This window comes from Melozone crissalis, unplaced genomic scaffold (assembly GCF_028551555.1).
Source record: "Melozone crissalis strain CALT ecotype California unplaced genomic scaffold, PUWL_Pcris_2 ptg000027l_1, whole genome shotgun sequence".
Lineage (NCBI taxonomy): Eukaryota > Metazoa > Chordata > Aves > Passeriformes > Passerellidae > Melozone > Melozone crissalis.
Genome location: NW_026535805.1, coordinates 25,710,713 through 25,737,071, shown reverse-complemented (window position 1 = coordinate 25,737,071; position 26,359 = coordinate 25,710,713). Strand labels below are relative to the sequence as shown.

At 35.9% G+C, this 26,359-nt stretch overlaps 1 protein-coding gene across 5 annotated transcripts in view; it reads left to right on the top strand.

The window, feature by feature from the left end:
* Positions 1-26,359, top strand: part of SIPA1L2 (signal induced proliferation associated 1 like 2) — a 127,662-nt gene that overhangs the window by 23,676 nt on the left and 77,627 nt on the right. For all 5 annotated transcript variants that reach the window (XM_054279500.1, XM_054279503.1, XM_054279502.1 and 2 more), the window contains exon 2: positions 4,453-4,525. The gene's annotated coding sequence lies outside the window, so the exon portion shown is untranslated. The remainder of the gene's footprint in view (positions 1-4,452; positions 4,526-26,359) is intronic.

The window sequence follows — 26,359 nt, the reverse complement described above, 5'->3', positions numbered from 1 at the left end:
TTCCTTTTCCTTCCTGTAAACAACAGGAGTCACTTAGAGAGTGGGAAATAAGCTATTTACAGGATATTTTCTGTATGAAAGGAAGGAAAAGGCCTTTACAGAGATCAGTCTATTGTGTTGGGAATATGGAAAGTTACATGTAGTTAAATTGAGTTTAGTACTTGGAGAGGAAATACATGGCGAAATACATGAAATCACTTCAGTCTTGCCCCTTTAAAGTGCTAGATGCTCCCATTAGTTGCTGAAATCAAAGCAGGAGGTAGGACATGGAGTGCTGTGGTTTGATCCCAGATCCTTTGTGTAACCTGTGATCACTCTAAGAACTAGATCAGAGAGAGACTACACTAAGAGCTGATGCAGTATGGCTTTTATTTATAAACAAGCAGTTTTGATACTTGTACTTTTAGATACATGTTCAAGTTACTTTTGCACATCTGGTTTTGATCTCTTTGAAGTATGGTTGTCTTTGCTGGACAAGTGTCATAATTGGATTTTTCATGGAAGTAATGGTTTCCAATGTACTTGTAGAGTGTATATATTTTCAAAGTTCTGCTTCACATATGAAATATATTCACTAAATTCTGGTGTGAACCTGGCAATCTTATAAAAGATTGCCTGGCCTGTGTTATAAAATTAATTTCTCTGAATAGCTATTTGATTTTCATTTATCTTGTGTAGCACCAGCAAGAGTCTTTATCACCAGTAAGAATTGTGGATGAGGTATTTAACTCTAAACTCTGCCTAAGTATTATGGAATAATATAGCTTTCTTGAAATCTTGGGTGTATAAGATGATAGGACTGACAATAGCTTTGCCAATAAAATTGAGTAGGTAAAATCTTGTCATTGATTGTATCACTTTTATCTGCAGTTCTTGTACTTAAGTCATACTTGAAAATGGAAATGTATTATAGCAGGTTTTGTCATTTCTTTTGCTCTATATATTAAGTTCAAGATTCTTAGTACTTGAATATCATGAAAAGGCAGTTGTAAGTATGGGAAAGAAGAAAGTAAAAAATCTTGTTTGCTTAATAGATGCTGAACTCCATTTTTTTCAAAAGGGGTACTTAAATACGAAAAGCTTTAATAGCAGTATTAGCTGTTAAAGAAATGATGGTTTTTTTTCTTGTGTGATGGGTCCAGTTCCTCACACAGAAATTCTGATTTCTGGGTATTTCAGCCTAGGTTGGCAAATAAGGCTGCATATGTGCATCTGTGTTTGTCAAAGGCAGCCGAGAGTTGTGTATCTTCTGGCATGTCTTGGTGAAAGGAGAATGTGCCCTGTTTTTGTCCCAACAGAAGAAAAGGAATCCTTTGCTGCCTGTATTTGGATTTCTGTTCTTCTGGGACAGAATTGTCAGTCTGCTTGTTTGCTTTCTCTCTGTAGTTTTCTAATTCTTTGTTCAAGGCAGGGGCTTGAACAAACAAAGCCTCTTATTACAAAAAGGTGTCCTACAGTCATCTATGAGACTTGGTCTAGGTGTAGAGGGAAGGTCAAAGTTTCTTCTTGAAAGTTTGGAGTGCTGAAGACACTTTCTGATGTCGCTATATCCCACAGTTGAGAACAAGTGACTTGACAAGGCATTAGCTAGCCTTTGTGGTCCTTCATGAAATTTATTTTTAATTGGCTGTCCCACCAAAAATGCAGCTCCTACAATGTAAATTGAGTGTGTCCATGGTACATTGGACTCGCTGGGTAGATTGACTGTGTCAGATTGATATTCTGGACATACTGGACATGCTGTGGATCTTATCTCAGCAGTGACCATCTGTACAGCGTTTTTGAGCACTAAGAAGCCGCTTGGAACTAGGCTTTCCTGATGAGGATCCTGCCTCTTTGCCCATTCTTTCTGGAATCAGTTTCTTCTAAATAGACAAAACTTTTTGGGTAGAGAAAGAAAACTTGCCCAGGGAAAATTAGAGAACTTGTACTGATATTATTCTGTCTTTCTGCTTTTCCTATAACAGAAAAAAAATCGGAATAGAAAATATTAAAAGATTGGGCCATAAATAATACTACATATTCATGCAGAAAAATACTTTTTTTGTAGTTGAAAATTAGGTGCAGTATATGGCAAACCACAGTTAGGAATGTCTGACTTTTTGCCAAACAGGGCTACTAATAAGGATTGACTTTCCTATGCAGAAATTATTTCTCCCTGAATTTCAGTATCTTTCAGTGTGAACTCTTCTTTGCCTTCTGTTTGGCCAACTTGACTTCCTTGGTGACAATTCCTGTAGGAACAAGGTACTGGTTTTCAATTCCAGTAGACATTCAGATAAAGAATAAGAAACCAACAAATGAAATGCATTATTGCATCCTGGAGAAGAAAGCAACCTGTGTATAACTCCATGAGCAATAAAAGATTATATGTCCAGGACAAACAGATCTGTGATAATCACCTACTGTGCAGCAGCTTTATTGTGTCCAATACTACAAATAAGTTTTGAAGTACATGAAAGAAAATAGGCATATCATAATTTCTGCTTTGTAATTTGTTACTTTATGTGCGTTTAAAGGAACCTACATTACTTGAAATTTTGAGGTTATTTTCCATTTATAGACCTTAATGAATGTGGAGGCGAGATGTTATAAAGAAAACTTTTAAATACTGGTGAAATAATAAGTTATTTTTGGAATATATAACATTTTTTTTCTCAATTCTTAAATTCTTTTCCTGATTCAGTGTTCTGCATAAGAATTTTGGATTAAAGAAAAAAATTAGTATGTGGACAAGGCCTAATGTTTTCCCATTTGGCTGCCTCACAAAAGAGCAACATAATCCTCTAAATCCTACTTTACTCTGAGGATCAGTTGATTCCACTTTCTCCTCTGATAAATGGACATTTTAAAAATTGTCTTTCAGACAGACGTTTTGAAGCTTGCTTTTTCCAGTGATTTGAATATATGATTACTTTTTTATTTTTGTGAGAAAGGCAATGCTAATAATTACAATATTCTCATAACCTTATTTAAATAAAACTGGAAGCAGTTTCTATTGGAAAATGGACTAGATTCCTAAGTCATTCTAAAAAAACCCCATTGGTTTTAATTTTGCAGTTCCTTTCTTCTAATGTTTTTACTTTTTACTTTCAGTATTTACTATGACTTTAGTTTCAGATTTTACTAGACTGAGGTTTATCTGAGAAATTTGTTTTCTTCACGTGTAATTTTTAGGTTAGGAATGAGAAATTTCTGTTTAATATCTTGGGGTTTTTAATTGTGCCTTCTGTTGGCAAACAGATTAGTTCCTGATGATGCTGGTCAACACTGCTACTGATAGAGTTTAGGGATTTTTTTAGCTTTACTATGAGAACTGCACTGGTTGGTGCAGTTTTAGGTTGTAACTGCACCAGGAGTTGGGTGTTTTGTTTTTGCTAGTGTGAGCATACTGGTGAAAGTAGACTTAAGGGGTTGCATAGTTTTGACTAGACCTAGAATGAGGATAACAGTAAACTGTCCTGCATTCCATCTGTATGGGCTTTTTGTTTGTTTGTGTTACTGGTGTCTATAACACCTAGATATGCAGCTGATGTTTGATTTTGAGGCTTTGTGTTCTTTTCCATTGTATGCACTATTCTGTAAAATACCTATTAGAATTATTTTTGTCCCTATGGTGGTGATTTAGTACAGGAAATAACATCTGTTCCTGCGGTGTGTGTGTTCTTTTTCCTTTCTTTCAGTATGAATATAACATTGTGTATTTTCAAGCCAGATTTTACTGTCTGAGATCATGGTAAAGCTAACTCCTTTTGAAACTTTGTTGGCTCTGATATAAAATAGACAAATCGCCTTGCTGATAGTTTTGTGATTTCTTTCTCTAACGTCGATCAGACAGACCTAGCTAAAATATTTTTATTTTGCATATGCTTTTATTTTCCTTTGTTCAGAAGCAAATATAAAATTGTCAAATGTAAAGTTTGCAGTGTTAGATAATTTCTTGGCTGTAAGTCATCCCACAGAATCTCAGAGCATGTTTCTAAACCTTCTGGATCAACTCACTACTCTTTTCTCTCAAAACATTTTATGGAACTTCATGACTTTTCCTCATCCCTGTAATTGAAAATACCATTAGGCTACTTGCATTTTACAGGAATAGCTGTGGGCCCTTTATGATAACCTTTGAAGCAGAGCCATAATGAAACAGTCTGATGGTTCAGCACCTACTGGCTTATGACCCTTTGCCCTAGCAACAGTTTTTTTCCAGTTATTGCCAGGAACTTGCACAGATAACACCTTTAAATTCTTTGTTGTAACACATACATATGAAACTAAGCTGATTTTTAGAGCCAGTGAATTGTTCTTGATATTTTATTTCTATGTAGAAATTAGTAGATTTAAATTTTACACTAGTGTTTATTGAAGGTTTTTTTTTAACTTATCCTTTAATATCATAAGGAGACATGTTCACCCAAAACCAAAACCAATAAATCTTTCTCATTTGACTTGCAGGTATCTCCATTTTGGTGATATCAGAAAAAGAGTGACTGAAGTTGGCATCCTTTGTGAACCCTTCTAGCCAAAGGTAAGCCAAATTTCTAGCTGATGGCAAATATGTTTTTACTATGCTTGTAGTACTTTTAAGTAAAAATGCATTTGTGCTGTTTTCTTGATGTTTGACATCTTACAAATGGTATTTCCTAGGGATACCTAAAGCACCCTAAAAACCCCTAAGATAATCATTTATGTGGCTGGATGTACAAGTGATTAAAGAATCACAGAATGCTTTGAGTTGGAAGGGACTTTAAGATCATCTCATTCCAACATCCCTGTCATATGCAGGACACTTTCCACTGCCTCCATTCAACCTGGTCTTTCACAGCTTCTCAGTATGACCTGTTCCAGTGTTTCACCACCCTCACAGTAAAGGATTTCTTCTTAATATCCAATCTAAACCCACCCTCTTTCAGTTTGACGCCATTCCCCTTTGTCCTATCACTGCATGCCCTTGTATAATGTCCCTCTCTGGAACTCTTGTAACCCCCTTTGCCTACTGGAAGGCTGCTGTAAGGTGTCCTCTGTCTTCAGGCTGAACAAAACCTGTCTCTAGAGAAAGTTCAGCCTTTTTTTTGAAATCTGTAACTTGGCAGATTGCCTCTCATTAATATTGAAGTGTAGGGTATAATCAATACTATACAGCTGTTACTATACAGAAGGATTATTGTGTTCTGTAATGCATCAGAGAAGCCAAATTCCTATCTCTACAAACTCCTTAATCTAGCTCAACTGGATTGGTTTTAGTTCTAGGATATGGCTCAGGCTTAGAAATACTTCATGTTGGCTGAACAGTCTATCATCTGAAGACATTCAGTGTAGTAGTTTTGTTTCTATCATATTTCTGACACCAGTAAAATTTTAACTTTCATTTCCAACTACATATTGTTTCAGGGAGGAAAAAATTCTGAAACAAGAATTTAAAAAAAATTTATCTTAAATTCATGATGCATTCAGAGATTTGTATAAAGTAAGATAATTGGTTTTTGTCAACCTATTCAAAGAATCATAGATTTAGGAGAGTCTGAATAATTGATCTTCCTTGCCATGCTGGCCACATGCTTTGATGCAGGAGAAAAGATTGAACTTTGTGTTCAGCCACCTGAGCCCCTCAGCCCTCCGTGTGCTGCAGCTGTTAAACTAGGTGGATGCTCAATATCTGTGTTGTTGTTTATCAGATTTTAAGTGGCTCCCTTTGCTCACATCAGGTTAATAGTTTTTTTTCCTCTTCTCATCTGAGACTCCATTTTTTCAATAAATGGTCAATTCTGTAATACACAATAATATCACAAGACTCCTATGTTACTGAGCCTGATGAAGCTCTGCTTTATTAATGGCAGAGTAGAACATATCTCTGAAAATCTTACCTACTACTTTTCATATAAACAAGGTGTTTGAAAATAGTCAGACTTTAGAGGACAATATTGTAGCATATTTTGCATTGTGTGTTGTCAATAATATCTTCATCTGAATAAGCTAATGTAGTGAAAGAGAACACTAGTATTTCTAGTCTAGAATTGTGTGCTAACCACTTTTGTATTGCCTTTGCTTTATCTTTTGGCTGTAAAGTTGACCAATGCATAGCAGATGTTTAAAGAAATCTGGAAGAACCTGAAAAATATAATTTGTTTATTTGGCCCTCTTTTTGTGGTTTAGGGTAGTAGTAGGTATAATATAATAATGCTGCAAAAAGAATGATGGTTGCTGATGTCTAATAAGGTCCATTGCTTTTCTTTCATAATTTGAAAAGTATTTAACACAAGGAATATTGCTGTTTAAGCTAGGAGAAGAAACTTGTGATTTGCTCACCCCTGAAATAAATACACATCAGTTTTTTTGGTTTGTTTTTTGTTTTTTTTTTGGTGTGGTTTTTGTTTTGTTTTTTTTTTTTGTTCCATATAATCCAGACAAAACCTTTATGCCAAAATAGTTCTTTTGATGTATTTTGCAATTATGGTAGCAGTGGTACTGATTAGCAGGTTTGATAATCTGGACTTTGAAATATGTGATTTTGTAGACCATAAAAATTTATTCGCTCTTTCTTATCATCATAAGTACAGGCATAAGAAGATAGATGGGAAATTATTTTAGTTGTAGAAAACTGATAGTGGTTTTATTTCCCAAGTTAAATAGTTAATGATTTATTAAAGAATGGTAACACTAAAAAGTAAAACACGTTTGAAGTTTCTCTTTAAGAGGCATTTTAAAATTGGTTACACAAAACTAAATGTTTGAAAAGTTCTTACAGTTTCAATAATTTAAAAAGGAATCTGAATTACTTACACGACGTTGTTAAGCTGTTGCAACTGCGCAGCTGCCTACGTTGCACTGTAGAGGTACTTTTAAGGCAGAGGAACAGATAATAAAATTGAAGGGTGTGCATCCGTGAAGAATATACACATGTCAGATTCAAGTGATAAACTTATTACATTTGCCTAAGTCATCATCAGCTTTGAGGGATATGTTTTCATTGGGAGGATGTGTCCAAATATATGACGTAGATATAGAATCAGGAAACCTAAATGCAGCATTTAGTCTTAGTTTTGCATCCAGTAGCATGTTTCCTTTTCATAATAATAAATAAATTTAAAACTAATCCCACTCCTCTTTGCCTCCAGTTACTGATAGACTGGACTCTACTAGCTACTGAGGCACTATTTCTGTAATAATTTTGATAGTTATTTCATAGGGACATGTGTACATGAGGCAACCAATCCAATCTTATGGTTTGGTATTTTGGAAGTATTTTTGTGATCTGGGCATGAACTGGCATCTAAAGGCTTACATGTTTATGTGAGTTAATGAAAACATAATCTATTGACAGTTTGTGTGTGTTGGTAGTTGTGATATGGGCATATATAGGACAATGTAGTTTGGGCATAAACATACCATATATTCAGAAACTAATGCAAACAAAAAATGTGTAGCAGTAAATTTGGCCTGATAATATATGTATGGCATGATGTAACTTTTTCACAGAAAACATGGTGTGCATTTGGTGCAAATTGTTTTCAGAAGCTAAACTATATTAGAAAATTCAGAGAATTGCTGAAACATAGATGCACCTCTTGAGATCACATAGTCAACCATCCCTGCTTACAGGTCAAGGCCGGCTGGATTTTAAATATCTTCAAGTGTGGAAACTCCACAACCTGTCTGGGCAACCTGTTCTGTTGTCTGACTTTCACAGTCGAAGGGCATTTTCCTATGTGTAGGTGGAGTTTCATGTATTTCCTGTCTTATTTCCCTTTATCCTGGCATTGAACACCCATGAGGAGAGTCTGTTTGCCTGTCATGGCCCCAGTTAGGCATTGGGGAAATCCTCTCTGAGCTTTCTCTTCTTCAGGATGAGCAGCCCCAGCCCCCTCAGCCATTCCTCACGCGAAAGATGCTTCAATCCCTCAGTCATTTTAGTGACACTTCTCTGGATTTGTCCCTATATTTCTGTGTCATCCTTGTACTGGGGGAGTACAGAACACAATACTCCAGATGGGATGAGGGACTGATGATGGAATTTTAGCTCTAACAAATAAGTGAAAAATAACTAGCTAGGAATGCTGATAGGCACGTACCATTTTTGTCAATAGCAATATAATATATTCAGCAATTTTGTATGGTGTTTGATGTCTCAAATACACCTTTTCAATCTCCAAATTGTTATTCTTTATTTCCTCTGTAAGAAGAATTAAAATATACTTAGGTATAAATAAAATATCAAGCTGCTTTATCTTACAAGGTGTATGTGCTTCAGTTTTGGAATGGCTCATAGTCTTAATGGTTCTGCCACCTGAGTGGAAAGGTTGTAGGGTAAGTGAACCAATGTTTTGCTTAAAAGTTATTGGGTCATATAGTACAAAATACTAGTAATTCTATGAGTTGTTTGTTTGTGTTGGTAAAATAATACTAATCCACAGAGCTGGTTTTCCCAGTCTGGTTCCCTCCTGACTGCCACAAATCTGGCAGGACTGATCAGTTCAGGGAGAGGGCTATTTTGGTTCCTAAAGGCAGTGAGCCAAAAAATGTCTGTGCTATGTTATGTCTCTGTGCCCTGTGCTACACAAAGTTTGTGGTTCTGGAAAGATTTATTAGTTTGTTTGGATCTTCCCATTTAACTTACTGGAGCTTGGAAAGAAGTACGACTCTCTCACCTCTTCAAATGCTGTATCACTCTAAATAATAAAGAGATAGCAGTAAGAAAAAGCATTAGTGTGGTCCTCCAACATAAAAGTCAAGGTAAAATAACATGCATGTTAACAAAATGGAAGAGCTTACTAACATGCATTTTGGGTTAGCTGTTTTGGAGAGAGAATAGAGGGAAAAAAGAAGGACTGTTGGCAGGTTGGTTAGGATAGTTAGCATCAAGAATAGACTGAAGAGTGATGAGTCTTAGAAGGGAAAGAGATGGCTAATTTAAAAAAATTGGGAGAAGCTAGTGTTAAACTTTCTTTCCCTAGCCCTCAGTAAAAGTAGTATTTATTTTTTCTTTGAGGAAGAGACTGATGTGGCAGTTCTGTTTAGTTAGAACTGCCACTAGTTCTAACTAAACAGATGTATAAAACCCAAAAAAATGGCTTAATAAACAAATAAAAAGAGTTGAAAAGAAGTTGTTGGGAGGGAGGGAGGGAGGAAAGGATGCAAACCATCCTGATTCCTTAAATAATGTAATCTAATTTATTTCAGTAAAATGCTGTGGTATTATTGTTTTATACAAAGTGAAAGCTTAATAGTAAATTATCTTAATTGAAATCCTTTGTTTCTGGCTCATGCAGAAAACGACTTCTAATAAAATATTTGAAATAATTAAGAATTAATGCAAATACTTTTGAAGATAAACTGCAAAAGGGGTCAAAAACATATTCTATGAGCTTGTTTTTGGTTACTACTAGAACTGTGCAGGATAAGTGATAAAGTTGGAAAAAAGAGTTATGCATATGTGAAGGACAGAATTCTCAGAGAAAATTGGAGAAATAGAATGTGGAACAACATAGGAAAACAAAAAATGAAAAAATTCAAGAATTTGAAAATGATTTGGGGACAGCCAAAACCATTCTGGAATTAAAGTTGGTGATGGATGATGGATGATGAAGGATGTGGAGGGCAATAAAAAACCTGTAGCAAGTACATAAAGAGTGGAAGGATGCTAGGGAAGATGTGAGCCCGCTGGTACTGGGGTAGGGGATCTACAACAGACACAGAAAAGACTGAAGTGTTCAACACAGTTTCCATTTCATTCTTCCCTGGTAAGACTGGCCTTCGGAAATCCCAGACAGTGTGGAGCAAGGAGGACTTACCCTCAGTGGAGAGTTATTAAATCAAGGGATATTCTAACAAATTGAGCATAAAGAAGCCCATGGGACTTGGTAGAATGCACCTATGGAGTTGACTGATAGCAGTGTGAGAGCACTCGATTTCTTCTAAAGGTCAGGCAATTTGGAGAGGTTACTGAGGACTGGAGAAAAGTATACAGAGAGTCTGGGGAAGTACAGACAGATGAGCCTTGCTTGTGCCTGTGAGGGTGAGAGGACAAGTCATCTTGGAAGGTATTTCCAGATGCATGAATGGCGTGGAGTAGTGAGCATGAATTGAAGCATGGAAAATCCTACTTAACCCACCTGATACCCTTCTATGATGAAATGACTGGCTTGGTGGATGAGGGGAGATGGCCTTGATAAAGGGATGGTGAAATAGACTGAAAGCTGGCTGAACTGCCAGATTTAGAGGGTTTTGATCAGCAGCACTAGCTCCAGTGGGAGGCCAGTGGTGTACCCTGGGGACTGGTACTGGGTTCAACACTGTTTAATGTCCTTGTTCAGTGACCCTGTTGCTAGGACTGAGCACACCCTCTGCAAGTTTCCTGATGATGCAAAACCAGGAGTGTTTGATAGCCCAGGTTGCTGGGCTGCCATCCAGAGGAACCTCAACAAGATGAAGAGTGGGCAGAGAAGAACATTCCTAATTCAAAAAAGGACAATGCCAGTTCCTGCAGAGAAATGACCCCAAAAGCCAGCATGTACTGGAGGTCAGCCACCTGCAAACAGCCCTGCAGGAAAGGACCTGGAGGTCTGGGAGGACAGCGAGCAGGACATGAGCCAGCAAAGTGTCCTTGTGGCAGCACTGGTGAGGCCACACCTGGAATACTGTGTGCAGTCCTGGGTTTCCTGGTACAAGAGAGATAAGGACATTTTGGAGAGCATCCAGTGCAGGCCACAGAGAAGGTTAAAAGACTGGAGCGTTTTTCATACAGTGAGATGCTGAGTGAGCTGGAACAGTTTGGCCTAGAGAAGGCTCAGGGAGATCTCATCAGTATAAATCAGTATAAATTCTTGGAGGAGAGTGAAAAGAGGATGGGGCCAGGCTCTTTTCAGTGGTGCCCAGTGACAGGATAAGAGGCCATGAGTGTAATTTGAAATACATGAAATTCTATCTGAACATAAGGAAAGGCTTCTGAGAGTAGTTGGGCTCTGGAACTGTTTTACAGGAGAGGTTGTATCTTCATCCTTGAAGATATTTAAAACCTGGCTGGACATGGTTTCTATCTAATGGTTTCTGGCTAATCTGTCTGACCCAGTGTGAGCAGGGGGTTGGGGTCGAAAATCTCCAGCGGTCTCTTCCTACCTCAAAGACTCTGTGTGATTCTCAGAACGTGGGCAAAGGGAAGAAGCTGATGTATATTTTGTGAGCAGAAAAAATGCTAGTACACATTGATAAATTGCATTAATTAAAAGATGAAGTCAAGGTCACCTGCAGCTCTTTCTTAATCAAGAAAATGCTCAGGTCGTTCATTCCTTGGTTAGTGAGCTTAGGTAGCAGGGCAATAGACTCAGAATATTTTTCAGGCTCAGTTAATTAAGAGGGGAGAAGATTTTATGAGGTTTTATAAGCATTATTCAGGGTCAAAATTGATTGGCTAAGAAATCTATGAGAGCTTTGAATTTTGTGAAACTGGCTGTGCTGTAATATTTTTTACCCTGTCTATGCAAGGCCTAAGCTTTTGTTTTCAGTAAATTTTAGTCTTAAAATATTTATAATATGATACAGATGACCTCTTGTTATATTTGATCTTCTCTTGGGTAGCCTGTCACATCCACTCCTATCTAAAAAAATACAGACAGCTTAAAATAATCTCTTGCAGGCTGACCTGGTCTGGTTATTAACCAGCACACTCTGAGCCCTGTCTGTTTGCAAAGTGAGGGGGGAGGAGGGGGCAAGAGGCGAGGAAGCATCTAGTTTCAAAAATAGAAACCCCACAAGTACTCTCAGTTATCTTTTATGGTCCTCTAAAAAGCTATTCATTTGCTGTGAATATCATTCAAATACTTTGTAGTTCTTAGCTGTTAGGCTTTTTTCTTTTTGCAAGTTTTTTCTTTTGTTTTGCCATCTCATTTCAGCCATTTAGCCTGGTAACCTGATTTGCTGCCTTGTCAAATTCTTCCCCGTGAATGGAGTGTGTACTTTGTCTTGCATGGCAGCCTGTGAGGAGAGGGAAGGAGGAATACAAACTTTTCCCAGGTCCTCCACTTCATCAAGTGTCTGCTTGTATACAGTTGCTTGTTTTATCTTACTGCAAATAGGAGAAAGTGAAATGGATGGAAAGAAATAATAGTTGAAAAACAAATAAAAAAGAAAAACATTATTCCTGAAATTTCTTAAGTTTTTTTTGGTCATAGTTAAGACCAGTGACATTAACTGCTTTGGACAGCTTCAGGAAGGGCAGGGCTACATGCCATCAAATGCTGAAGATCAAAGTCCACTGCAGCAAAATTTTCTCAAAAATAGAAACTAAATTTGTAAACATTTTTTGAAGGGGTTATTTCCAAGAGGGATGGGAGCACACATTTCCATTTCATGTTCTGTTTGTTAAGCATATATACTAATGGCTTAGAAGAAAAGAGAAGTTGAGACATTTCTGTATGTGACATCCTTCCTTTTGTCATTTGTCTCTTGCAGATTACAGAAAAGTGATCTTTGTTATTGTTAATGATGATAACAGTTAATTATGTTTGGGTGAACGACAGATTAGATAGACTATTTCTACTTTGCCTTTCTTTATTTTTCAGTTGGCTCCAAATCACCATTCACAGATATTTACTTAACTTCTCTTACTTGGGGATTGATGTTATTGCTGTATCACATTTAGAAACCAGATACAAAGAATGTGACTTTGATTTTTGGCTCTATTTTCATCTTTCCTTAAAGTAGGATTTTTATTTTTTTTTTAAAGAGCAGAATGTTTAGAAATTTCTTCCTGCGCATTTTTGGAATTTAGAATACACCTGTAAATAGATTTCTTCGGGGTTTTCTTGCCTGTTCTGTTCTCTTTGGCAAGCCTTTTTAGAACTTGGAAGGTTGGAGTGGGCTGCAGGTTTAATTCAAAACTATTGTCTAAAGACAGGTAAACTGAGGGCAAAGTCCAGCCGTTTTACTTTACGTATGATAATTATTAGATAACATTTGGCAGTTGGTAGCTTTGTCTGAGCAGGAGGAAGAGTGTGGATTATATGGCAGCTGAACTTGTTTCAGGTAACTTTGTCACCAGGGCAGCCAGAATTTACAGTATTTTTAGTAATGTAAACTTAGGTTCTCTCCTACTTTGCATTTCATATAGTTTGACTTAGAAACACTGTTCCTAAACTAGAAATAAGCAATTGAAATACTTTGTTTTTCTCAAATGGGTTAGTGTTTGTAACCATGATAGATTTCAAGTTGATGTAATATGGTATTACTGGATGAAGTAGGAAGGAAATTTGCTCTATCATATGTCTATTACCACTAGAAGGAGTTGTTGGGATTGACATTTTGTGTAGCTAGAGAGTTAAAATGAAGGGTATTTTTAAATGATTTTGTGTGTGTGTGTGTTAGCAGAGTGTGTCTGTAAAGAAGTAATTGTGAAAATATAAAAATTGACAAACTGTGTACTGAAATTATGTTATAGTTGACAAGTGTATTTAATTAGGATTGCTTTTGCCTTGAACCTTCCATGTTTGTATTTCTGTTGCCCTTGTATTTTTTTGTTATTAAGTTCACACAGGAAGCTAAAATAGAGTTCTCCATTGTTTTAGGTGTGTGTGTACTATGAGGTTGTGTGCAGAGCTTCCAGAACTGTGTACTCAAGCAATTATTTCATTGTTGGAAGCTTTGGGTTTCCTGGTCTCTCATCTCTTTTCTTTGTGAATATCAAGGTGAAGTGGATGATGTAGTATTAATACTTTACTCCTCTGGTTGATTTGAAATTGTTTTAGCATTTTTTCCTTTCCCATCTTTTACTGTAGTGCTGAGTGAAAAAATCTTAACTAAACTAGGTTGGGTTAGTTATTTATTTGTTTAGCTTTCTTTTGCAAGAAAAAACAGTTTCTCATACTAACCCCTCAGTACCGGCCATAAGATCAATGGATGGGTGATGAGGGGGACAAAAGGTTTTCCCCACCTTCTTCCAGCCCTGTGCCTCAAATGTTAACATACAGATTAGGTTTTCTAACGAACAGATTTAGTTTTTTAAATTACTGTTACTGACTTCTCAGTGTCAGCTTGGACTAGAATATACTTCCTGTCTCTTTTCAACCCTTGATAACCCTGCTCATTTGCATGCAGACAGCAACCCCCATTTCTTAGATTCAGTTGTTACCACTATGTCCTTTTGACATGGTGTATTTCCTTGAAGTGTTCAGCCCAGAAACTGCCCAGCTATGTTGAGTATACTGCTCAGTGAAGATTTTACTAAAATGCTTTTTCACTCATCTTCTCTAGGTAGCAGAAGCAGAGCTAAGCCTGGTGTAAACAGATGCTTCTCTATTTATGTTTAAATTAAGGATATTGTCAAATTACCTTGTTTCATAGCAGTGGAAAGACAGATGCTCTGGAAAAAGGCTTTAGTGGTATCCCATACCCTCTTTTGAAGGCTGTCTATATGATGGATTGGGGTTGAGTTGTTGGGTTTTTTAAGTGCTTTTAGTTTGCATCACCTTATAAAAAATGTCTACAAAAGCAGGACAGAAGAGTCTGCATGTGTTCTGTGGATGAGTCTTTGTAGTATTCATACTTGCTTTATTCTGTAACGTGGTACTTTCTTTATTCAGTTGCTATGAAATCTGCTTATTAATTGAATCAGAAGACATCTGGTTTTGATACTGATTCATGTTTAAAAAAAATCATTTGGTTGACCACATATGTGGTCTGTCAAGTAGTATTCATTCCTTCTTTGGAAGCAAACATTTCCAGTAAAGTGCCTCCTACATGTCCATTGCCCAGACTCAAGATCTGCTTCTGTTGTCTTGTCTATAGTTTTTAGATGTTGATTATAGCTACAACTGTGAAGATTTTGGTTTTCCTATTATGTGAACAATTTAGTTTCCAATTGTTTCTGTATTTGGTGAGGGTGAGGAGGCAAACTTTCCTCTAGATGCCTTCCCACTTCATAGTAGCCAGTTGCCTGGTAGTTTCAGTATTTCACTGGCACATTGATCGCTGAAGTTCCATTTTGTAAATCCACTAAGATTTCATTTCCTTTCTGGTATTACATAGAGACATGAGAGCTTATTTCTTACTGGAATCTAAACAATATTGCAACAAAACAGGAATGCATAGCTTAGGATATTGCTTGGAAGGCAAGCTGTATATTGAACAGACTGTACTCTTTTCTGATTAATAAAATAACTTTTTTTCTTAAAACAAAAATAAAATAGCCTTCCCCCCAAAAAAGCAAACCAACTAACCCACAAACAAAAAGACCCAACATAAACCCCTACCCTAACAGTATCAAAACAAGTCAAACTCAAATTTATATCCTTCTCTGAGTATTTCAGGGTAGGAGGATGTTTGCTGTGTTATACTGTATAGCACTATTAGATAATTCTTTCTGTATTTGTAGTTTGGTTCTACAGTTTCCACAAAGCTGCTTTTCTCCAGTGGACTCAGAATTTTTATGTTAATGTGTACTCTTTCCCCAGTTACTTCACACTGTCACTGGAGTTCTGTAGAGTTCAATGGAAATAATGCTTGTCTTGTTTAGCTTAAGCACAATATGCTACTATAGTAGTTTCACCCAACTTTTTTTATGTGCAAAGAAGTTTGCATCATGCATTGAATCCTGCCTCATTCAAAAGTGGAGTCATTGTGTGTGTAGGAACAATTAATTGTATATCAGCAAATTGAACTCAATTTTCGTGTGTTTGTTTAATAATGTGCTTTTTTCTAACTCAGTTACAAATGTTGCTGATATCTGCTTGGAAAACTAGGTTTATTAAAATTTATTTAAAATTAAGAGGTTTGGCAAATACTCCTTACAACTTGTTTGAGAACCAAATGTGAAAAGAACTCCTACACTGAGGTTCTTTCTCCAGCCTTTGTTGCAAGTAGGGGAAAACACAGTGAAAAGGATGAGGAAAAAGCTGAGGTACTCCATGCCTTCTTTGCCTCAGTCTTTAACAGCTGGACCAGATGTTCTTTGGGTACCCTGAAGAACAGGGTGAATCTTGAAGACATAAATGGGGAACAAAATGAAGCCCCAGTAGTCTAAGGGAAAATAAGTTTTGTAGGAAGATGTGGCAGAATAATCTGGCGTTTTCATTTTAGCTTCAAGGTGAATTCTGGCATTCATTAAATACTTAAAAGAACAGGTATTTTTTATCCTGGATACAAGTGGTTTTGGGTTTTTTCTCTCATACATGTTCCCTGTGTTTGAGTTATTTGATGGCTTGATATGTATCTTTGAAGTTTTTAAGTAGCAACCTGTGTTTAAACTCAAATATTAATTTAACAGTTTCAAGCAGCTTTAAGGAGTTTGTGAGGGTATTTGATAATAATTTTTTTTAAAGCAAGGGCTATATATTTGTTATATTTCTTCTAAAAATAATAGATGAAAAATGAAAAAACAGTATAAAAAATAATTCTAATTTTTAAAAAGTATGATATAGTACCACAAAGGCTACTATATATTCTATTTTCCTTTTTATGATTTTGTCTTAGTTTATCTATACTAAAAATACATAATTTTTGATCTTTAGGACCTTATTTGTTTACTTATTTTTGTAATTGACAGTGTTGATGACAGAGTATTCTCTGAAAGGTTTTGTTCATTGGAATCTTTTCTAGACTATTGTTTGAACTAGATAATTTGCTAGCTTTAAGAACATATTGAAGTACATATTTGTTTTGCCTTGGTTTTGACAAGAGGTGGAGGAATGGATTAGCACCTAAGAGTAACACATTGTATTAACTGTTGAATGTAGGTACAGACCCTTCTTATTCAGAGGAAAATAAGCATTTAAATAGTCATACAGCATAGTGCACATTTAAAAAGAAATCCCATAGCTTTCCTAGTCTCCTAGGAAGGATAAAGGAAAGTGAGGTAACTGATACAAGTACTGTTGTACAGTGTCTCAACTGACTGACGTGAATAGCAAAAAGATGTGTCCTGGGAGAAAAGAAAGGATTTATGAAACTTTAGAAAGATACTAAAGAGAAGAAAAAATATTGAAATAAAGGAAGTGACAGTAGAGGAGTAATAGTGATATCAAAGAGGACAAAACATTCAGAGAGGGAATGAATAGTAAAATGGCAGAATTAAATAGAACCCAAATGAATATTTCTAGATAAGGCTACAGCAAAGACATGCTTTTAGAGTCAGATGAACTGAAATGCTGAGTTGGAAAGCTGGACTTTTGTCAGACTAGTAAACTGTCTAAAGGACAAGGAAAAGTATATTTATAAAAGAGGAAGAAATGGTCTTGGATTAAGACAATGATATAGGATGTTTCTTTTCCTTTCATGATGGTTTAGGTGACTGAACTTGCCAGGACCAAGCAGATCATTCCTTGATAAGAGACTATTTTGGACAAGGGTTTGGATTGGGGATAGTTTTAGCAGTCAGTGAGCAGAAGCCACTCTGTGGCTTCTGGGTGGAAAATAGAAGATGGAGTGAGAGCTTTTGACTGGTAATCAGCAAAGCTGCTGGCTTCTGAGTGCCTACAAATTAAATAAATGGTTGATGACAAACATTGCCATCCCAACTTTGCCTAGCATCATAGTTTACCTCATTGGCCTGCTTTCATTCTGCCTAGCTGTGCCTGAGTAAGGGTTATCTGTGAGCACTCTCATTCCAGACCAAAGGGTGTCATGGGCCTAACACATATTCACTTGTCTGGTTTGTGCTCCTTGAATGGAGGATGATGGACATATGGATTGAGGTGGAAAATATTGCATGAATTGGGTATGATTTGGTGAATGCATGGTGCCAAGTATGTGGAAATAGAGAAAAGAGGAAGTGAAGAAGCGCACTGGAATAAATATGGACGGGAACCACATTATGAGAGGCAAAGAATTGCTGGTGTTGTATACCAAACATGGCATGCAGATGTACACAGTCCTTGAATGGAAAGAAAGCTGTACCCAAGCTATTTATTTTTGAAATATAAATATGCATTAAAAAAACCTTCCCAGTGAAACAGGAACAGTCCCTGGTTAATAGTGCTGAAATAGCCATTCATGAGACATTAGCATTGGGTTTTTTTGCTCAAGATTTGGCTTTTTTTTTTTCTTCGTGTACATTTATTGAGTTTAGAAAAACTAGCTGGGCAGATCCTGGAATAATATTTAAAATCAGTCACGTTATGAATTGCCCTAGGTAAGGATATTTTTTGTAAAGGATCATACATAATGTTGACATGAATAGCTGAGACCCTTTGTAAGCAATTCATAATTTGTTGACAGATATTCAGTCAGTTATAAAGGTTATTTAGGTTATAAAGAAAATACTATTTATTTGATAATGATCTGTATTTTGGGGAAAAAGAATCTATGGATTTTACTGGTAAATAGTTGAGTGTGTGTGGGGAAGGAGAGAGAATGCCATTGAGGTAGTTTATATGTCAGATGTGCAGTTTCTTTTGTAATTTAATATGAGCTTTCTAACAGTCAGAAACATGGCAAATGTGATTGTTCCTTTCTAAATTTGGATTTTGAAATAGATCTGTAGTTTCTATAATGCAAATATGTTTCAAAATGAGGGAGATATGCACTGACAGCAAGTAAAAACACAGCTCCAGAAATGTGTGGTCTGTATAAATGATATACAGTTTGTTGGCTGACCCGAAACTTTGTGCTAAATCAAAGCCAATAATGAAATTCAGAGGCAGATTTTTTACAATGCCTACACTGCATTACTATGCCTGTGTGTGAACACTTTGGATCAGTTAATTATACCCTCCTATTTGAACGTTTTCATTTACATAAGGAGCAGAACTTGATAAATCAAATATAAAATTCAGTGTCTGATTTATTGGATGGGGTGTTATGTAACCAGAATTTTAAAAGCAAAAGTTAAAACAAAATTGGCCCTATAAAAGCAAACCATTCCAGATGAATATGAATTTAAAACTAGCATTCCCCATGCTTCCCAAAAGTGGACCACAGTTTTGTTTTTCATGGTTCCAAATAGTGCTGTTTCTTAGTGTGCTTGGAGATCTGTTTAAAGATAAATTATTGATTATTGAACATGTTAGTAAGTCACCTTAAAGCAAGACTTCATTTTCAAGCATTTTTGCCTTTTCATAAAGCAGTAAATTTAGAAGATATCAGCTTGCTTATGGTGGCTTGCAGCTAAGAATGAAGAAAGGCTTATAGCCATTTTCTCCAATGAGTCTCTAACATAAAAGAATACAACTCTGAATCTGCATTCCTTAACCCCAGTCAGGATGATGACTTTGTCTGGAAAATACATATATACAACAAGGTGTCTTCTTTCCAATCTAGAAAAATTGAGATCTTACCTCTCTGACTCAGAATATTTGAAAGATGTGTTTCCATACTGTATTTATAAAGACAGGGGTTTTTTTTCCTTTTTGAAATGAAAATATATAGCATATTTTCTCAGCAGGACAACTCCAGAAGGTTCTCAGACATGTGCTATAACTTAGTAAACTGAAGCAAATCTGTAGAGCAATGATAATGCAATCTTATTGTTTGGGGTGAGTTTGGCTATTTTTTTTTTTTTAGTTTTTTTTGTTGTTGTTGTTGTTTTGTGGTTTTTTTTTAATTTGAGGGGGAAGCAGAAGGAGTCCATAAAGTTGACATAAAGCTTTAACAAAATTATTTTCAATTATAGCCCTCTTTAATCTCATTGAGAACAAGTTTTTTAGCTTAATAGCAATTTGTTTCTAGATGGATTTCAAATGATTACTGAACAGATGGCAGTGACATTTTATTGCTATCAGGTTGTGCCAAATTTGAGTGGACTGATGAAAAATGAAGAACAATATTCTGCTAACAGCTCCCTCACTCCAGCTACTGTTCTTCTGTTTATATCTAGAATTATGTAAAAAGATTTTATTCGTCAGAAAAAGAGCTGTTACTGTACAAAGCTGTGGAACCAACCAGCCTGGAGGGTGGCTGTCTCAGAGAGGCACTTGTTTGCCCAAGCTGAATTGTTCAGTGCCAGGTGGTCCAGGTCCAATTGCATGTGCTTGGAAAGGTCATGTGCACACAAGTTACCAAATTATTTGGTAACTGCCAAAATATTTAGTGTATATTAATATTATTAAGCCTGCTTTCCAAATTTGCAGTGTAAATTAAGAACAAAATTGTTTGTAAGTAGTAAGACTGTATGAATCAGGTGCATTATGGCCATCATAGATTTCTGTATGGAACTCCTGCTCTTTTGTTTCTGAGAGGAAGGATAGAAAAAAGTGAAACCTCTGTTCTCACAACATAAATTTTTTAAAAAGGTCTTGATGCACAGTGATGTGAAGGGACAGTTTAGAGCTCTACAGTGATGCAGAAGTACCAGAGAAATTACGTGGTGGCTTTTGAAACTGCAGATCCTCAGTCAGCTTGAAGCTAAAGTTTGAAAAACTGGCCAGTAATATTATCAGTTTGTACTATCTCACAATTCCTGCCAGTTGATAAGGAATCAGGGTCAAACTAAACTGGTTTCCATAAGAAACAATGTCTCATGTTCACATTTCCTTTTTTTAAAAACTTCTTTTATTTTAATCAACCACTTCCTTCATTAAGACTAAAAATAATTCAGAACTGTGGTATCAGATCCACTCTACTGCCAAATGACATGACAGGAAACCTACTTCCTATTTTAATTTCTTGAAAACATAAGAGAAATCTTAGCTTTGTTTCTCTTTTTTCCTTAGCATGTGCTTCTGTACTTCTTAGTGAACAGTTAAGAACTCTTAGCTAGAACATTGGAATGTTTTGAGTTGTCACAGGCAGTGTTTCTCTGCTGTCATAGACAGTGGTTTGGGGTGTTTTTCATTGCTGTGAACTTTTGCAATGAGAGAGGTTATTCAAATTCTCCTTTGCTTTAGAAGTGAAGTGGACTCAAGCAATTTTTTTCCTCTACAAATGAACTAACTTGAACTTCTAAAACTGTACTTATACCCTTTCTGATTTCCTCTTAGCCCAGGTGTTGCAATGTGTTGGAAAGACCAGTGTTAGTTTGGTGTGACCCTTTCTAATAGATAGACTCCAATAGAAATTGAAGTCCTTTTGTGACCCTTTCTAATAGATAGACTCCAATAGAAATTGAAGTCCTTTAGTAGAAAAACTCAACTATCATCATAAGTGTTACTACAGGAAAACTCAAGAAGAACATGGACATATCTTTAATATCGGGGGTGAAATATGAGGAGATATATAACCAAAATGTGTGTTTAGCAAAGTTCCTCAAATCTTATTTTAATCACTGCAGTTTTCTCTCAAATTTCTATGTACAACAGGAGATTGGATAAAATAGTATAAGTAGCAAAATATTGTAATTTTCTAGGCACTGAGTATAAGTATCATATCCATATATTCCCTGGTACCAAAAGTTTTATACAGTTAATGGATGTTTGAAAGGTTATCTGTTTTTTACATATGGTTTAAATGCAAAAATCTTGTTATTTTAAGCCACCAAGGTCTGCTGTGAGTAAGTGTATGGAAATCTGCTGGATGGCATACATATTTCTCACGAACATGAGGTGAATGACAGTTTAACCTTTTATCACTTATCACTTAGTCCTTTCATTTTATACCTCTAAAATCCTTTTGGAATGCTGGCTCCCATTGGATAATAGGATTCTTACTGATGGTAGTGTGTCAAAGCAGAAGTTTTTGGGCTGAAATAGTGAGTTTTCAAGCTGTTGTGTAGCCATGACTAAAATTCATGCAAGGTCTCTGATTGTCTCATTCATTGACCGATGTACTGGGTGTGTCTTTGCTTTAGGGAGGCTCTTCCTTTCTGCTTCAAAAAATCAGATTCTTTTAAAAGCTGTAGCCATTGGAGCGAGTATTTCTGGTAGAAGTAGCATTGATGTTGTAAGTGGTTTGCTGTTTGGAGGGGTTTGGTGATCTCTGGAGCCAAGCCCAGTGTTTGGGTCTGTAAGGTCATACCATGGAATCCAAGTGAGTGCTTGGGTCTGACATCACTGGTGTGAACGTGGCAGGCTTGATCAGTGCTCCTGCCTGAGCAGCATTTTTACTGTGAATGCAGTTATAATGGAAATATGTAAAAGAGCTTTCTTGTTCTGGCTAAAAATGGCTTTGTACATTTGAAAAACTTACTTGAGTAGTGTCAGCATCTGAAACCTCTTTCGTGGAATAGGCAGCCTCAGCTGTTTAATAGATGCATTGTTTTATCTTTTCACTGAGTGGATGAAAAAGCTTTATTTTGGGCCTCACTGTTCTAGAGTTATGAAAAGTGGAATTGGCTCACAAATTTTTGTGACATACTGACTCTGAAAAGCCAAAGCTTGCAATCTTGTTCTCTCTTTCTGAACAATATCTCCTTTTGCAGTACTAGACTCCTTGTTCAACTTCAGTGCAGCTTCTGAACCTGCTTCCAAATTTCTACCTCAGAATGTGAAACAACAGTCAAAATATTAGGACATTTCTACTTTCCTATCAACTTCTAATTAAAACCCATTTCTTCAGATAGCTAAAGAGCTGCCAACTCCAGAATTCCTATTTTTTTCAGAATAATCAAAAGCAATTGTATGCACTATGTGGGAACAGCCTGACATATATGTCCCAAAAGCTACAGAAAAATACTCTAGAAAATACAGTGCTAGTGCATTGTCAGAAATTTATTTGAGCGTATTTTTCAGTTGGAAATCTGTCTCCATTCATGAAGACTTAAATGTTGAAGATTGATAACTCAGATAATGATATTATTTAACTACTTCTAATTTTTCAATCCCATCATTCTATCTGTAGCAATTTGTTAAAAATTCTTACAGTGTGACTTTTTTTTATGAAATGGACATTTCTTAATGTTAAGTGGGTTGCTTCTTGTGGGTTTTTCATGTAGTTTTCTCTATGCCTGCTCTTAGGCAGAGTGCTTTTCAATTGGAATTTCAATTCTGTGCACTGAGCTAGAATTAGAAGAAATAATTTCTGATGCGACTAATTATGGGAAAAGGTGTACAATGTGTTCTTTTCTTTGTTTTAAAATAATGCAGTACCCTGTACCCTTCTAAATTGCTGAGTTGCTTTTTGTTTCTGCCAGTATTCTATAAGAACTGCATGAAATACACCATTTGTAGTACTTGCAAATGTTTCTTAACAACTCAAAGGTAAAAAGTTTGTTTTGAAATGGAGCACATGTATGTTTCTTTCTCAACATACAATATGAATATGGTCCTTTCTGTATACTCTTCTACTATGTGATTTACAGGGGCTGTATTTCTCTTTTGGTGTTGTTATCCAGGCGCTCATACAATTGGTTGCCCTTTTCTTTGTCCTTCAATAATGTGAACAAGCTGCATGAGTCCTGTCTTTATCTTTCTGAGCTTTGCCTTTGACAGTGACTTGGCCCACTTGTTGTTTGCCATGTGGGTTATCATGGTGTTTGGCATCCTGTACAGTGGACAAAGGAATGGTCCCTGCCTTGTGGATTATGCAATTTAAATGAGAATGCATACATTCATGCAGGAAGGGCCAATTCAACAATCCTCTGACAGTCTGACTTTTGACAATTTCTGAGCCTATAGACAATTCTCTTTCCACTGTAGTTTCAGATGTTGTCCAGCTTGTTTGAGAGGACCACTTTTTTGTTGTTGTTTCTTTTTGAGTGGAACTTGCTTCAATACAGTGTTTCTGTATTATAACTGAAAATGAGTCATCCTTACCCTTTCAGAATAATTCCTGCTTTGTCTAATGTGAACTCCATAACTGAATTGGATCTCTGGCTGAGGAAAAGAACACGTAATGCAAACAGATTTTGCTTCCTTCTTTCTAAAATCTTGAACTACACTGAACGTATCAAGTATTATGCAAAATTTATTTGTATTTATCTGCAGACTTCTATTTTTTGTGTGAATCTTGTTTATAAGGCATCTGTATCATTATGTGTTGAAGACTCTTCATTTTCAAAGATGAAACTAGAATTAAAATTCTGCTTTACTAGTATTTTAAGGATGACTCTATTTATGAGGAAATTGCAATTATTGTGAAATGTTGGAGGAACAGGCATAAGTATCTCTAAATTCTTTAAAGTAGGGCAGTGTCTTAGTATGTCAGACTTGATGATTCTATGTAAATTACTGGATGTCTTTTTAGTCTCTCTAAAGAAGCCAGATTATTTAATAAACAATAAGTTGGGTACTTTTTTCTTATTCCTGCCCTTTGATATCTAGATTCTTGTATGGAAAGAATGAAAGAAAACAAAGAGAGTTTAGAATATGTGAGATTGTAAAAAAAATTCACTGATACCAGAATTTGACTGATAAGTTGAATAACTTCTATTTGCAATTATTAAAGATTGTAAAAAAATAGTATCTGTTAATAATAATAGTCTATGAGGAGTTTGGTGCATGTCCCCTCCCCCTGGAATAATAGGTGGTCAGTTACATATATATAGAAGATGTATGTATATATTTTCAACCTTTTCCTGGAACAATTCTTTGGTTTAAGACTTCCGGGTTAAAAGTTTCCTTTTTACTTCATTAATTATTTTGTGTTGTAGGCTTTACTGTATTTTAAGTTTCATAATTTCAGTTAAAAATAACTGAACTGAGTTGGAAGAATGCAAATGAAATATTCTCAGTGTATTTTTCAGTGGCAGTTTTGCTATTGTTTAAACTCTGCTACTTTACATGGTTCAACCTGAATAAGATACAGCTTCAGTTCCAGTTTTATAGATGAGCTCTGCATAAGAGCTCTAAGAATAGGATGATATCCAATTGGTTCTGGAAATCAAACTAGCCTTAATGTATCTCTGTCAAGTCCTGTGTTAATGGAACAACAGAACACTGGTATTAATAGTCTAAGAAATTTCAGTGCTGAAACAGTCACAAATTTATCTAAATGCAGTTTTTAGTAACAGAAGGTGATTTCTAACAAGGTTTAAAATAAATGACAGTAAGGCTATGGTCAGTAACAGCTCTGTATAAAACACTGATGTTCACTGAAAGATAACCTAGGTTGATGGATGAAAAACTTAAGCACTGTTTTTTAACTAAACAAAGCATGAACTGAGATAAAATATGCAGGAAAAGTAATAGAAGATAAGCTAAAGGGAAGCTGCGGGAACTTTGTGATATTCTTTGGTATAATGAGTTACACTGAAGAAAGTGCATCTTTTTTAATGGCCTTTTTTTTTTTTTTTTTTTTTTTTTTTTCATGGAATGGATGCAGTATATTTAAAAATAACCAAACTGATGCATAGTACTGAGTTTTGTATTTAGCAATTGGAAGGAGAGATTTATTAAAATATTTTCTCCGAAAATGCCAGGATGACAGTTGGGGGATCTTGACCATAGGATGAACAAGTCTAGCATTTCAAAGGGTTTATTTGCTATTACCCCATACACAATTATCTCTACACATGGTCATCAGATTTTTCTCAGCCTGTTGGTGAAGGAGAAAGTTATGGGTGGAGAGGTCTCTCCCTTAAAAGTAAAATACCTTTCACTGAACAGCACCAAACAGATGTGGAATTCAAAGTTCTGTTGCATCTCTTTCTCAGTATTTATGTTCATCTGCCATTTTCTTTGTTTGAGGAGGGAACTACGTTTGAAGAACAGAGTATGGTTTTTTTATTTCTTTTTTACCCAAAATCTTGTACCAGTCCAAAATTAGTGCAATTCCACTGTTTTGCTAAGAAAAGTGAGGGTCTTACACCAGCACTGAGAATCATGTAGGCTGTTGTCACTTAGCTATAGCTCCTTCCCTCCCTCCCTCCCACTCCTCGTGATTGTTTGTGGATACATTTTTGTAACTATTTCAACAACGGGATTTTTTCAGTTTTCTACTTTGAAATTTCACTCACAGAGACTATAAATGTAAAGAAATACGGCATAGTTAAGGAAGTGTGCAACAAATATTCACTACAGAGCAGCTCATTTGTATTTCTATTTGCCAAATGAGGATCCTCCCATCGTTCTTCTGCCTCTTTTCCATGTCTGCATATTAATCAAGTATCTGAAATATGCATAGCTGAGGTAACCATTTATACTGTAGTAGTTATAGCTTTAGTTGTAAATTTGATGTACAATAATTTGAACCATTTTTTTTCATGAGCTGTGCTCATAATTTGATCATTGTATTATTTCCAATCCATTTTCCACAGCTGCAATCTGAATAAGTAGCTCAATTATAGTTTAGCATTATTCTTTAATATTCACTGAGCCCTATGGAAAACTTTGAAAGAAATATTCTATTTAAAGACAATTATGCTTAAATATCATCGTTTTCTAAAGACATTTGCATAAAAAAAGGCAAAAACATGAAGAACTAATTTTTCATTTTTCTTTTTCGTATTACTATCTGCAGTAATAAGTCTCCTGTGTGACATCATAATCAACTGTCATGTGATATGATATCACAGTTTAGTGTGATCAGAGTTCCCTGAATTGAACACACAAATAACATTGCTTGGAAA